General features: G+C 38.6%; 1 protein-coding gene across 1 annotated transcript in view; it reads left to right on the top strand.

Annotated features, from left to right (window-relative positions):
- SESN1 (sestrin 1) overlaps positions 1 to 14,542 on the top strand; it is a 91,427-nt gene that overhangs the window by 68,627 nt on the left and 8,258 nt on the right. The gene's annotated exons all lie outside the window — the stretch shown is intronic.

Here is a 14,542-nt window from a genome sequence, read left to right as displayed (position 1 = left end):
AGCAACAGGTGAGGGAAAATCCTTCAGAGGGGACAGCTTAAATTTCCCTATTGGATTGCAGAAAAAAATAACCTAAAGAAGTTTTAAAATTTCTCCACTCTGCAAATATATAAACAATTTTGTGTAAAGAATAATATTGAACCAAATAAAATTTTCCTATCATTTTCCAGGACATCGTTTGTAAACCCTTATCATGTTAATCAACAGAAATTACCTTCCTGCGTAGCTTTACTAAATCAGAAATTGTTGACTCTTTCATTTCCTCTTTTTAAATTTAAGGCTTCTACATTTTTCTTTAAGCCAGTTAGTTTAAGAAGTCAAGCTCATCTGGTGTTGCATATAGGATTAAATTTCCTGTAGGTGCAAGTGAGTTGTCAGACTCAGCATTTAATCTTTAAAGTAAGGCTGTGGGTCATACTCTTAACGTGATCCTGTCACTGGAGGACTGGAGTTGGGGAGCTCTGCTCTAAAGTGCTGGGCCAGGCCCAGTGTAGGGTATTATTTGTCTTGTGGCATCGTACTACTGTACTTATAAAAGAGTCCATACATTGGTAATGGTCATTTAAGCATTCTACTCCATTCCTAGCTCTGGCATTTGTTCTTGAAAAAGTCACCTGGTCATACCTGAGAACTTTTGTGGAGTGCTCCTAAGTGGGTGTGTTCAGTAAGGTCCCACAGTTACATAACCCTGACGAGCACACACTAACGACAGGTACCACAGTGACAGTGACAAGAACATACTACCACAGTGACAGTGACAAGAACATACCGTACTAGTGACTAGTACCCCAGTGGCAAGCACATAGTAACAGGTACCCCAGTGACAAGCACATACTAGTAACAGGTACCCCAGTGACAAGCACATAGTAACAGGTACCCCAGTGACAAGCACATAGTAACAGGTACCCCAATGACAAGTACCCCAGTTACGGTGACAAGCACATACTTATGACAGGTACCACAGTGACAAGAACATACTAGTAACAAATACCCCAGTTCTGGAGAGAAGTACATACTCGTGACAAGTACCCCAATAACAAGCAGAAAATAGATTCTAGGGGAATATGGTGGAATGGCTTCCCTAAGCCCCGCTCTGTGTGTACTGGGGGGTGCCCAATTCTGTGGCCGGGGAGGGATTCTTCCACGATTGTAATTAGGTTTTCTGGCTGTTTTGCCCTGAAAGGGCTGCATGTGGATGGCCAGAGATTGGGGGACTGCATCTGGTGGGCCTAAAACCTTTCTGATTAGTGGGTCCAGAGGGTTTCAGTCCTTATTCAAACTTACCTGGATACAATTTACAGGTATGATCTACTTGAGGAGGATAGAGATAGATCATTTCATCCCAGGAACAAGTGACAGTTAGGAGGGTCTGGGTACAGATAACTTTACTATGACTAAATATAGATTAATCATTTACAGTATTTTGCATACAATTGCAACTTACAGTTTAAATACCTTTATTAACTTGTTATATATGTCCTTCTGCACAGAAGATTTTAGATTAAGAAAATGCTTTATCTTAATAGATTAGACTTTGATCTTAATTTCCTTCACTACAAAACAATACATAAACTAGCAAGAAAATGCTGAATTTCAAGCCTTAGAAGCCTAGATTGCATCAGAATCTAATCTTTTCACTGCCTGCAAAATCTGATGTGCTTTGCAGTTAGAGAAGTTTAAAATAACCCTGGATGAAGCAAGGCTGTGAATGTTCATAGCAGACACCGGCAGCTTCAAGTAATGACTCAGACCATTTTACGTGCATTTAACCATGATAGTGACTGCACTCAATAACCTTGGTAGGAGAGACTACATGTCTGTCACATACTTAGATAAGTCCTATTGACCTTTTTTACCTGTTTGTATGAATTGGTAATTGGTTTGGTATTTGGTACATTTGCTGACCTATGTGAAGATAATAGCTAATGCCCTGTTTGATTTTTATGAACAATTTATGCAGTTACATAAGGGGAGACTCCCATCCCCCTATTGATCATTGCTTTTCTGAAGGAGTAGTTTTAGTTCAGTATTTTACTTGTGACTACTGGTGACCATGCAGACGGAGAATTGTTGTGGTTGAGTGGGCAGTATTCATCCCTCTGAATACTGGAGGATTTTAGAAAAAGAGGAAATCCAATCAGTATTCTAGTATAAGTACAGTATTCAAAATCTGTCTTTAAAAGACTTCTCTGCTGTATACAGGGACATGTGTAGTGTAGTTGCTAGATCAGATTTATTCATAATGCTGTTGTGCTAACACTTGCTTACAGTTGGGGAACAAATTGTGACCAATCTCCTCGGTGTGCTTTTGTCTTTTCATTGTTTATTATAAAAAGCGTAGAGAAGGGGACAAAACAACCATTTAACTGAGCACTGAATCATTCACATGTAGGGTATTTGAAGCTATTGCTCGATCAGGTGTTGTTTAAAGACTCCATGTGTCCAGAGAAAAGTATATAAACAATGTAAACCAGTATATAAAGACTGTAAATACTTACCTCCCCCATAGGGGAGGCCACTTTGATCCTTAAACATGGTCTTCTAAAGCTTTCTGGGAAGCCAACACTTTTGGGTTTCCTGCGTCCTCCATGCACCTCTCACGGTTTTTACCACGAACCTCCATGCCTCTAGGGTCTCCCAGAAGTTTCCTGGCAACTTCTAGTGACCATTTATCAGAATTAAAACATTTGTCAATAGAAAAGGTAAGTATTTACAGCCTACATTATTTAATACACTTATGTCTTGCTTCAATAACTTCAGTGGCATCTCTAAAACTGAGATCAGGAGATTGTAATTTATTGTTTGAGTTTAGAAGGGATCAGTAAACAATGTGGCCTGCCCTGTTTTAACAGCAGGCTCAAAGAAAGTGAATGCTGTAGAAAAAGGTTATTTACGTGTCTTATCATGCACAGCACTGATTCCAGATACACATGTATGCTAAAGTACAACACTCAATAGTTGTCACTGGAAACAATCTTTAGTAATGATTTCTAACAACAGTAGGGATGAACAAGCACTGTACAGGCATTACTGTCCTGTTCTATAGAGAGAGGAGTGGAGGTGCTTGCTGTGTTTTCCCAAGTAGTTACCAATACCGCTCATTAGTTGTCTGTCATTAGGCGACCGAATGACATTTTGGAAAAGCAGTACCAATGCTAGATTTTCACCTGAGGCAATCATCTTCTTTGGTGACAAAAAATTGCCCTCTGTTTGTGGCTTAGCACAAGTGCAGTCGGTGTATGATTTTATCCACACAATGAACAATCCTAACCTTACAAAGTATATGAGCATGAAAAAGTCCACCTTTTAGGAACTATATGTTAAAATTTAATGTAATCAGTATGTTACATTGAACAAAAGTTCAATTCTTTACATTCTATTCATACAAATTACCATCTACAACATGTATAAACATGTTCTTCTAAAAACTGAGCAATATATTAGTCAGCAATAATCATAAGACCTGGTCTAAAACTGTTATTTACACCGATGGCTGTGGGGAAGTAATACTTAGTAGGAATATTTCATATTTAAGGCCCATATGGTAATTGAAACAGTAGAGATTCTGCTTCATAAAAAATATTCTCAGTAAACATAGAGGGACTTTGTCCCTTCTTTAATTTAGTATCTCATTAGTGTTCTTTGTGTTTCTACCACAACATAGATGGCATTTCTGGCCCTGTTTTGAATGTCATTGTTCTGAATCTCCAACCGAGATAAGCTGCAACTGGAAATAAGGGAAGTCAGAGAACAGTCATATGTCAGCAAGTGGTCCTATAGCTTTCCCTCTAGTTTTATGAAAATCGGTGTAGATCAAGCTAAGACATTCTGGGAGCTTCATTACAGTTTCTTTTTACTGCATTGTACATTTTGCAACCTAACCAAGTTTTGCAAAGTACAGGTAGTTCCCGGGTTACATACGAGATGGGGTCTGTAGGTTTGTTCATAAGTCTAATTTGAATGTAAGTCAAAACAGGTACATTATTTTAATAAATGCAATTAGTACAGATGTTTGCCTCAACATATTATTAGGCAATGTGGTGTCAGTTACTGTGTAAAATCATCACTGTGAGTTCATCACAAACAAAGCAAAAAAAAAAACTAAAAAAAAAACCTCATGGAGCCTAGACATTTATTAACTTCTGGAGCAAGCTGTGCTTTGATATGCTAAAAGAAACTTAACTAATAAATAAGTTTTCACCCAAAAGAAAAGGAACTGCAGAGTTTGTCCTGGTCATTGGTTACAAGAGTCTGCAGAAAGAGCTCCCCCTTCTAAGATCACCCACAATCTTATCTGTTTAGCAAAAGACTTTTTCTGCAAGTCATGCAAACCGCCCCCTTCAGCCTCTGTTCTGCTGGAAGCCCATTGGTATCTAGGAGGTGTCCTATGTCGGATGTTTCTTAACTCAGGGACTACTTGTAGCACAGGGTTTGGCCATTTAGAGGGTTGGCGGGAGCACACCAGGCCAGACCCGCCCTAATGGCTCCACCCACCACCAGGGAACGTGCCCTGAAGTGAAATCCCTCTCCTCCATATGTATTGCGGAGGAGAGCGATTTACCTTCAGGAAGCTTTCCCTATTTACCGTGGCGGCGAAAGTATCAACGCCGGCCGCGGTAAATGGGGAAACAACTGCAAGGGGGCGGCTCCGGAGCTGCGGGTTGCCGGCATTAGGCCGGATCAGCCAGGGGGCCTTAGGCTGGAATGAACTACCCGCTAGGCCATATCTGGTCTAAGGGCCGGAGCTTGCCGACCCCTGCTGTAGATGATCTTGTATGTTTCAGCTTAGCATATGTGGCAAACAAATGGCCTGCCAATAGTTACAAATGCAGTTAGTGCATGGTTTAGCCCAGAATGGGTTACTGAACAGGTCTGAAGATGAAAGAATAGGTGGTGAATTGTCAGGTCAGTTTATTCTTCCCTAGCAGATGTGTTGGACACATACGCTCCAGGAGCATAACAAAGCCTGAAAGAAAAGTAAGTGGGTAATGCGGGTAGTTTGTCCAGGCCTGTCTGGCCCTATAGAAAGGTGCTGTTTCCCAGACCGTCATATGAACTGTTTTGCACAAAGAGATCAAAAGGCACTGCCTAGTCTGTACAGCCCAAGCATAGCCAGAGGAATGGAAAACTTTTTTTATATGCTTTAATAGTGTTAAATAAACATTTCATTACTTTACATGTTACGGCTCCTGACCCGTAATTATCCATCCAAGCATATTTTTCTAAATTCCTGGAAAGCTCTCCATTTTGAAGCTTAATCTCACACACACTCACTTTCCATTCCTATAGTTCCATCATTTCTTTTGTCTTAAAATGTTTAAGACTCCTGTGAAGATAAAAAAAGCTAACCACCTCCATTCTTCACTACTGCCATCTTCATCCTTCTTTGTTACTAGCCACTGCTCCTCTTCTTTGTTCTATGATGCCCGGCAGTATTCACCACTTCCTCCATGATACAAAATAAAACTGTTCCCACTTGTCACAACAGGAGTAAATTTTTATCCAGCAGTGAGGAATGCCAAAGTACACTTTGTTTTGCCGTTTCACACTGGGAAAGTTTTACTTCACTTTTGTGTATCGGAGAATCTCTCATTAGCTAAGGGACTTGCACGTGGGTGCTGAACTGATTGGCTTATCTCGTTTCATAGCCTTGTGCTGACCCATTATGGTACAATGGCATAAATTCTATCTTCAGCATTTGGATTACAGCTGGTTCTATTCTTTATGGCTTTTTCATCCAAGAGAGCAGTCTAGCCAAAGGCAGAACATGGTGTGTAAAAAAACACTGCTTTGGATTATTTTTTATACATTACAGCATGAAGAAAGCCAAAAGGCTTGTACATACACTAGATTTCTTATGAAAATCCTGTGAATTGGAAGCTGTTAGAGAGGCAAGCAGCGGAGAGCACCTGTCATAGAAGAGACAACATTTAGACAGCTTTCACATACACAAGACCCTAAATGATGACATGGGAGAGAAGCAGTGTGAGGGGACAGAATGGAAGGAAGACAATCTTGAATTACATAGACCAGAAAGTATGTGTTTTTAATATCACACAGGGAATTCTATCACACAGATACAAGGTTTTGGCTAAGGTGGAAGATCCTCTTTAATCTTATTTATGCTGGTCTATAAATGTGTGCCAGATTTGTAATAGACACCCTCGCATTAGGAAGACTGATGTAATATAACCAAGTGATTGCTCATATTCATGCACTGATCGTATGCTTTGACATAGATTTTGACTTTCTAAAGGAGTGTAGACTTTGAACGGTCTAATTCATTAGTATGGTCTATGTCACTAAATTGTTTACATCATTCTGAAATTGCAGACAGTAGGAGCTGAAAAAAACTACACAAGTTTAAAACTTTAGCTCATCTGCTGTTAGGTACTGTGGTATGTTGTACAGTATCTGCAGCTGTTTCATTGTTTCCTGCAAGTTTAAGTTTAAGCATATTAATGACAATTGTGTTTTTGTTAACTCTTTTATCTATGGCTGGAAATTAAATCAACCATACAGCTGCAGCCAGAGGTGTTGGTACTTCTCCACCATTTATCTGGAGAATCCCAACTGTTAAAAGTTTTGTGTTGATAAGAAAGACCGCTAACTTTGTTACCATTTTAAAAAGAAAAATATTACCCTAAACCCTAACCATTACTACCTCCACTTCTCCAGTTGAAAGTAAGAAGCATTAATATTAAATTTAAAGAAAGGAAATGTTGCTGCCATTAGATACTAGATTAGTCTTTCAGTGATAAGTTCTAATTTCATTAGCATGGCATCCAACTGTCATGAAGTCTTCAGGTCGATTCCAGCATCTCAACAGAATCCTGACAAAATCCAGGCAAAATATTAGCAGAATAAACTTTATATAAACTTTAAGAAGGATGTCAAAATAAGTTTCCCGAAAAGCACCTTGCTCAGGTTTCTGAGTCATTGTCCTAAAGCAGGTGTCAAGTTTTCATTTTCTTGCACATGATATTTGTTTAGTGATGTAATTGTATGCGAACTTACTGTGACAACTTCTTGCTTCCTGGATGGCTCATTCACCTGTTTACTTCCAAAGCCAAGATCAGATCATACTTAATAACTAACGAGAAACACAAAGTGACCTCAGTTTTACCGGTAAACAGGTTCTCTAATACACCTCTATAAGGACAGAAAGAGATTTCTCTTTTGACAATATTGACCAGTATACCTTTATTTTAGACCAAATCCACTTTTTAGAGATTGATTATAAAAAAGTACCAAAGTGTCATTAAAAAGTCCTCTCCATCGCTGTTGCCTGCAGATTCTTTCACACCTGGCCAGGCGTGGATGTGGAGCCAGTGGGGTTGTGGACCCCACAGCCCAGCATACAGCATCACCCAACCTACTTCCTGAGCCCTGGCAGTCATGGCTATGCTCCCTGGGGGTATGTTTTCAGGCCAGCCATGGCTCACATATCATTACTTAAGGGTTGTGTTGTCCAGCAGGAAAGACAGTCCACAGCTTCTAGAAATGTGGGCTGTGAAGTATAAATTGATTAAAAAAGAGGTGATTTTCGAGAGGCTTTGCAGATACACATTGGGTTGCTGTTGCTGGAAAACAACTGATGCTGTACACACAACACTGTTCCACTCTATGAAGAATTAAGGCGGGGACAAGATGTGCAAGTGGCACCCCATTGTGTCATCCACATCCATAGGATATACAGGGGTCTTCCTATATCGATCCTTCATTGATCCACAAGGACAGGTTGGTGAAAGACATCAGGACAGCTGTACACACACAAAGTTTTCACCCAAGATAAATGAATATGTTCGTCTCAGGCAAAATCATCTATTACGTCTAACAATGATACCTGCAGGCACAAGGAACTTATACGTTATAATGTTGTTACCTTAGAAACAATTTAGACCAAGCCAATTTTATTTATTAGTTAAATTCAGGGAACCTGACATGTTTATCTTTGTGCTTGCCATCGATCAACAAAGCAAACTTTAAAAAAATTACTATTCTTCTAGTTTTTAAAGGAAACATTTTCTTTTAGTGGCATGTTTTCAATGTCATAGAAGTCCAGTGTAGTAGTTATGTAAGACCACAGTAATGTTGAGGTCACTGCCCTGCCAAACAAAGTAAAGATTTCTACATCTGATGCTTCTCTGACATGGGACATGCATCTGTGAAATATAATGTATAGATGGCTTGGTGACCAGTCATGTTCAAAGCTGGCAGCAATCCATCCACAAAGCAGTGCATGGCCCTGTGAATCTATTGAGGGGCTACTAAATTACTGTTTATCATGTAGGGAAAAAGTCACTCTGTTTGCTTGAGGTAGCAAAGCTTATGCACCCAGTTTTAAAAGGATCCACAGACCACCACCAGTAGAATTACTTGTGCTTCAGATCCAAAATAACGGACCACAGCATTTCTACCTTTACATGAAGAACTTGAGATTTTGGTGTATTTGTGAGCATTTTACCAGTAACTTGGTAGTTTACTGCAACCTTGGAAATTGCCTGATTTAAAAATAATGAAAGTGGTAGAAAGTTCCTCAAATGTTTACCACACATAATTAGATGTATAGGTTGCTGTCCCTAATTTGTTTCAACTGTTATTGTACAATCTAATATTAAGTTTTTTTTCTGTTTTTAAAGAAATGAGAGCTTTAGATAATAGTGGGTATTATCACTTTAATGACATTTAAAACCTTAAATCCGTGCAGCCACGACCATTGTAACAATAGTAGAGAACAATTTCAAGGGTTGTTGGTAATGGAAGGTAGTCAGCCCTCTTTTTTATACAGAAAAGAGCAATGAAAGAAGCTGGTAAGTAGCGGCGAGTACATGCAAGTCTACAGGGTACGTATTGAATCCTCAATGACGTCAAGGACACAAATAACGCCATATGAAAGTAATCCCCTAACAAGCTTTTTATCACACTTTAATTGAATTAAACAAAAAAAAAGTTTTAAAAAAAACTGCTTAAAAACAGTTATAATTGCACTATTAAAAAATGTTTTGTTTGTGTCTATGGTGGCAAAAAATAAATGTAATAAATGCCTAAAAATTATATAATTTTATAATTATATGTGTTGTGGATATATATAGGAGTTTTCGCTAGTATTTAAAACAACAATAAAATGTTAAATGCTGTGTGTGGTGTTAAATCTTGAAAAATGGAAAATAGAATCTCTTTATTATCTTTTGCTGCACCTCATGTTCAGCATTCTTCACAAGTGTTTACCTAAATGTGAACCTCTTCAAAATATGCAGAAAAATCTGAATGTAAACTTCAATTACATTAAAGCACAATTCACTGAGAATTCACAAGGTCACCTTCCATTTCAAATACCTTATTAAATTAACAGTATTGCATAACAACAGGCACCACAAGGTTACTGGCAGTACATTCAGTTGGACATAAATTATCTTATCTGCGTGTTTCTCTCTCAGACAGCTGCAGACCTACAGACATCCCACCATCAACCACACCACAATCCTCGTTGGGATGTGAGATTGTAGGGTCCTTGCCGGGGCTCCAAACTGAAATAAAATTAAGGATTACTCTTAGTCCAAGGGGCTTCTCAGAAGTCTAGGGGAAGGGAATATTATTTCCAACTGATAATATTACCAGGTGCTTTGTGAGACTTAAAGACAAACTTGGTTAACTAAAAAAAAAAATTACGAATGTTATGCTGTGACACAACACAGTGGCTTGACATTAGTTATGCATTTCAGTGCAGATCAGTTGCTTGATTACTAAACAAAAGCATGCTAGTGGTAAGTAGGATGCTGGGACTGTTATGGACTGCGTGTCAAATTCTGGTCAGAAGATTGCAATTCACTTCATTTGTGTAGTGTTGATGACATTACTAAGTCAGCATTTGAAAGCGTGATTTTGCTTTAAACAAGCCCTTTAATCATGATGCCAAATACCCCCTGAATTTGGCATCACATTATTCATTGTGCTACACTGTCTATATGACATTGTACTTCATACAACAATAAAGAAACCTATGGCCCTTATTATCCCCTCCTACTTCAGAAAGCAGTTGCTATTGCAAGGACCCTGCAAGGGCATTATTGCAGTTACCTTCCAGAACATTTCTAGGCCAGTTTAATAAAAGATGGACAGAAGGGAGTTAGCTTTTGGATGGGTTGACATGCAAAACAGCATGGGGCTGCACACATGGCTGCAGATGATCTTATGCTACAAATCAGGAACTTGATTTGATGGTCCTTTATTAATGCCTTCCTCATCACCTAAAAATAAAACTACAGCCTATTAATTTAGTAAAGAAAGACATTTTCATCTTTCTTTACTTTTTTGGTAGGTGTAGGTACACCTGTTTGTTTTTACAGTTATATAGTGAGTGAATTGATTAGAAAACCAGGTTAAATAAGTGATGCTAGTTCTACCCTAATATATGCATGGTATTTGTCACGTGTCCACTGTATCACACAATTCATGAATCACAACTACCTAGATACTTAAACCCTCAGAATTGACAGACATGCATTAAATATTTAGGTGTGTCTAAAATCGTATCACCTTTCGGATATGATTGAGAATCACTGTTGGTTACCTTATAAAGATCTAAAGCCACCAAAGATTTTCAGTCTGACAACTTCTTTCCTTGGAGACTAACTTAGCATTTGTTTGGAGTAAGAAAGAGTGTGTTAGTGTATAATAGTAATCATGTTCTGATAAAGCTTTGCTCATACTTTTCATATAGCTGTAATACATGCATGTGGAAAACACATGGACAGGAATTGGGTGAATTGAAAGAGTAGACTTGTTGGAATAAAATACACATTTTGCTGTAAAAATTTGATTGGATTCCTGTAAAGTGCAAGGATAATGAGACATGTGCCTGCAATGCAAGCACATGTGATATTATTTGGCAAGGAAAGGATACATTGCACACCCTTCCTCTGCTGCTGAAGTAATTGACCTTCCACACAACTGTAGCATGAATGCAGAGCTGAAAGGGAAGCACCTTTGGTCTAGTCAGGATATTTAACCCAAGCAACACTCTAGGAACTCAGCAGTAATGTTCAGCTGGACCTTTCACTGTGCTAAGAATATAACCTAAAATATATATATATTTCATCACATTCATTGCTTACCTACATTTATTGGAAGCACAAAAACAAATTGTCCCCTGAAAACAGTTATCCATGTGGCAGAAAAAAACAAAAACTCAAGCTGGATAACATCTATATATTACTTTAAAGTTTAAGGCCTTTCTTTAACAAACAGCAGCGCTCTGCATAGGTTAGTTACCATTTATTCATTATACAGCTTATACCTGAGCTATATGGGTCCCAATACATGCTTGCACATATATAATTTTATTTTTTATTTTTAGTCTTTCTCTCGTCTCTTATGAACAGGGAGCTACACATTAAAAGCAATGTGGCACAGCATTGACTCTAACTTTAGGTTCTTTTGTCATTTGATTAAATCTATCTATGTGTCAGATGTACTATGTTAGTTTCCTTGGAGTCATACACATATTTGTTTCCCTGTCATTGACAGTTTACCTAAGAAGGTCCCAACTAATCCAGGTTATCATGCACTTCTATGTAAATTCTGTGCACAGATTCCTGTACAAAAAGCCACTGAATTATTCTGCATGGTTTTGGTTTGATTATTAGATTTAAAAGATTAAAAAAGACCCCTAAGCCTCCCTTTAATGAGGCCCAGTCTGGCCTATATGCTATTTACCTCCTAGATAATTTGTGTTAGGTTATTTGTCAAATGTCATTTTAAAGTAAACGTATTTAAATTAGAAACCCTGTATCAGACAGACAGGCCTGGGCTAAAGTTTAAATAGAAAGTAAGTGCCTTTCACCCCCACAATAATAACTTTTACTATGTGGCCTGTGGAGTGTGTGCTGACAGGCTACATAGTAAAAGTTAATATTGTGGAGGTGAGAGGCACAATAATGTGAACAATAAGCAGGAATAGATATGTTCATATATATATATATATATATATATATATATATAGATACATATATATATATATATATACATAGATATATATCTATATATATAGCCAGCACTTTTGCGCATGCTGCATAGTATCTGCCCAGCTGGGTTGGAGTTCAGTTATATGCCATGTTAGATCATATTTTATTGTGCCTCCTCTATGACTGCTAATATCTGTGACTAGTTTCGGAATCTTTTACAAATTATTAGATGCTGCATATAACTAAAAATAAATATTCTTTTTTTATTGTTATAAAAGATAAGGAGGGGACCTGTACTACCACTAATCCAAGCAAAATAAATCACAACTGAGATGTACAAACATTGCTTTTTATTGCTGAAAATGCCAGCTGCTTGGCTAACCTGTGATATGCATGCTATAAATGACAATTATACCAATGTTAGAATTCCCTTTACTTTTCCTATGATACACATTAGGAGGGGCGCTGATAAAGTGCTAATTGTACAGTATCAGTCTTAGTTCAATTTATGTAACACTAACGTGTTTACTATACAAAAATAGTGTAATGTGCTGATATTACATAACAAGGATCAGAGTACTCCCCTCAGGCCTAGGTCTCTATTGCCTGCTTGGTCTAGCTAGGGGAAGAAGAGGAGTCACAAGAAACAAGAATGCATTAGGGATTCTGATTTGCTGCATGTTTGTTTCCTCTCAATGCTCAGATAGTTTGGACCTGGGGGTAGCCAGATGGCTTTTATTGTCAGAAGAAGGTCAGCAATGGCAGCATTTACATTTCTTTCTATGCATCAGAAAGTAAATCAAATGCAGCTTGCTATTTACATGCTTCTGAGTTACTTTGCTTTGATTTTGAGTTGCATGAAGCTGAAATAAAACAAAGCAGCTCTGGTGCAAACAAAATCCTGTGGGCAAGAGTCCTGATTCAGTCATGTGTAGGGACAGCTCCCAAAGCTGAGAAGTTCCCTTATCAAGTCAGGTAAATATGATAAAACTACTACTTGTTAGTAAAAGAGATAAATGGAAATACTTTTACCTGCTCAGAAGACCATAAAATAAAAAATGTGTTAATATTAGATTCAGAGAGGAAAACAGCAATGTACAAAGTGCAGCAATAACTGATCTGATTTCATACTCAGCAGAGTGTTTCTTATATTGCTTATTTCAGTTTCTTGTGTTTATTGCGGAAGAGTTCCAACCTTTGACTGGTTTATTGCTGTCTGCGTTCTTTACTACAGACAGCAATAAAACAAGCCTGACACAATTTCTACTCTATCCAAAGCAAACAGCCATGTTGGGTAGAGTTTCACTTTATCCTTTGTGACATGTCATCTCGCTCTATGCATACAACAGGTGTAAATCAATGTACTAGTTAAGGTCACGCACTGTTACAGATAATCATTGGTCGATCCTTACACCATTCTGTTTCTTCAGATCCTACCTGCAAGATTTTCTTCCAACCTAAAATATGTCTTTTCTTTAGTTCAGTTTGAATAGCTATGATACTAGGGATATGTATGGCATGGTATGGTACACCAAGATTGTTACAGACCACATCCTACTTATATGGAACCGTTGGAGACTGTGGCTAGGTCCCTGCAAACCTCTTTCACAACACATGAATCTAGCTGTGATGTTTCCACCTTATTCAGTCTTTTCCTAAAGAAACCTCCAGATCAGTGTTTCTCAAAAAAGGCATTGCTAAGGGTTCCATGGGAAATGGCCATTGTGTCCCTTTCAGGTCAGTTTATCTGACACCAATGATCTTTTTGGCTGTCGGTAAGGTAGACATTCTTCTCAATAGTCAGCAATGTACCCGCCATTCTTACCACCGGCCCACACACCGATATAGTGTGAGCTATAAAACCTGTGATATAAAACTGCTGTCTATAGGGTTTTATATCTGGATATGTTTATTTCCGTAGTGGTTGAACTTGATGGACTTCCCTAAGACCTGAATGTTATTTTATGGGTCATCCTCATATAATATTATGTGTGGGCTCAGACACCTCCATGTAGGGGATATTTATCCAATATTATGTGTGGGCTCAGACACCTCCATGTTGGGGATATTTACCCAATAGTATGTGTGGGCTCAGACACCCCCATGTAGGGGATATTTACCCAATAGTATGTGTGGGCTCAGACACCCCCATGTAGTGTGTGGGCTCAGACACCCCCATGTAGGGGATATTTACCCAATATTAGGAATAGTGCACAGGGTTTGTCTGCAGGCAGTGTAAGGAGTTAATAGAAGCAGAGAATTGTTTGCAGAGCCTGGTGTTTTTCATCTTGTTTTTCACAGACTGGAGTTACACCCCCATTACATCAGGCTGACTGCTGGTCACGCCTACCCCGCATCAGGCTTTCTCTCCCCTCCAATTGGCCGCGAGGAACAGCCGAGCTCAGGCCTCATTGGTCAAGCCTCCCATGTGGGCGTGTTTGAAGCGTTTGAACTTGATGGACTTCCCTAAGACCTGAATGTTATTTTATGGGTCATCCTCATATAACATTATGTGTGGGCTCAGACACCTCCATGTAGGGGATATTTATCCAATATTATGTGTGGGCTCAGACACC

This window comes from Pyxicephalus adspersus, chromosome 4 (assembly GCF_032062135.1).
Source record: "Pyxicephalus adspersus chromosome 4, UCB_Pads_2.0, whole genome shotgun sequence".
In the NCBI taxonomy this organism is placed as follows: domain Eukaryota; kingdom Metazoa; phylum Chordata; class Amphibia; order Anura; family Pyxicephalidae; genus Pyxicephalus; species Pyxicephalus adspersus.
The sequence above is the reverse complement of the archived record's forward strand: the minus strand, read 5'-3'. Positions and strand labels throughout refer to the sequence as shown.